The sequence below is a fragment of the Cebus imitator genome, unplaced genomic scaffold (assembly GCF_001604975.1).
Source record: "Cebus imitator isolate Cc_AM_T3 unplaced genomic scaffold, Cebus_imitator-1.0 Scaffold207, whole genome shotgun sequence".
NCBI classification, from domain to species: domain Eukaryota; kingdom Metazoa; phylum Chordata; class Mammalia; order Primates; family Cebidae; genus Cebus; species Cebus imitator.
In genome coordinates, this window is record NW_016107522.1 from 1,495,330 (window position 1) to 1,496,726 (window position 1,397).

Below are 1,397 nucleotides of genomic sequence, written 5' to 3' on the forward strand. Positions count from 1 at the left end.
TAAACAGGGAATATTTTCCCCATTGCTTGCTTTTGTCAGATTTGTGTTGCCTCTGTTCTGTTCCACTGGTCTATATATCTGTTTTGGTATCAGTACCATGCTGTTTTGTTTACAGTAGCCTTGTAGTTTGAAGTCAGGTAGTGTGATGCTTCCAGTTTTGTTCTTGTTGCTTAGGATTGTCTTGGCTATGCAGGATCTTTTTTGGTTCCATATGAAGTTTAAAGTGATTTTTTCCAGTTCTGTGAAGAAGGTCAATGGTAGCTTGATCAGGATAGCATTGAATCTATAAATTACTTTGGGCAGTAAGGCCATTTTCACAATATTGATTCTTCCTAACCATTAGCATGGAATGTTTCTCCATCTGTTTGTATCCTCTCTTATTTCCTTGAGCAGTGATTTGTAGTTCTCCTTAAAGAGGTCCATTACATCCTTTGTTAGTTGTATTCCTAGATATTTTATTCTCTTTGTAGCAATTGTGAATGGAAGTTCACTAATGATTTGGCTCTCTGTTTGTCTGTTATTGGTGTATAGGCATGTTTGTGATTTCTACACATTGATCTTGTATCCTGAGACTTTGCTGAAGTTGCTTATTGATTTTGGGCTGAGATGATGGGGTCTTCTAGATATACAGTCATGTCATCTGCAAATAGAGACAATTTGACTTTCTCTTTTCCTAATTGAATGCTTTTTATTTCTTTTTCTTGCTTGATTGCTCTGTCTAGAACTTCCAATACTATACTGAATAGGAGTGGTGAGAGAGGGCATCCTTGTCTAGTGCCAGATTTCAAAGGGAATGCTTCCAGTTTTTGCCTGTTCAGTATGATATTGGCTGTGGGTTTGTCATAAATAGCTTTTATTATTTTGAGATACGTTCCATCGATACATAGTTTATTGAGGGTTTTTTTTTAGCATGGATGGCTGTTGAATTTTGTTAAAGGTCTCCTCTGCATCTATTGAGATAATAAAAAAATAAGGAGCACTTCACAAATTTGCATGTCATCCTTGTGCAGGGGCCATGCTAATCTTGTCTGTATAGTTCCAATTTTAGTATATGTGCTGCTGAAACGAACACAGCTTTTCTTTTCTTTTTTTTTAATGTCTGTTGGCTGCTTGTATGTCTTCTTTCATACAAGCAGCCAACATCTTGAAGTGTCTGTCCAAGTCCTTTGCCCACTTTTTAATGAATTTTTTTTTACTTGTTGAATTGTTTAAATTCCTTACAGATTCTGGATATTAGGCTTTTGTCAGATACATAGTTTGTGAATATTTTCTCCCATTCTGTAATTTGTTTGCTCTGTTGATAGTTTCTTTTGTTGTGCAAATGCTCTTTAGTTTAATTAGGTCCCACTCATCAATTTTTGTTTTTGTTGCAATTGCATTTAAGAACTTAGTCATAA

The 1,397-nt window shown here is 35.4% G+C and overlaps 1 non-coding gene across 1 annotated transcript; it reads right to left on the reverse strand.

Annotated features, from left to right (window-relative positions):
* Positions 1 to 965: 965 nt before the first annotated feature.
* On the reverse strand, positions 966 to 1,072 carry LOC119474081. The gene has a single exon (XR_005203379.1). It is a non-coding gene; the product is annotated as a U6 spliceosomal RNA (small nuclear RNA).
* Positions 1,073 to 1,397: the final 325 nt, after the last annotated feature.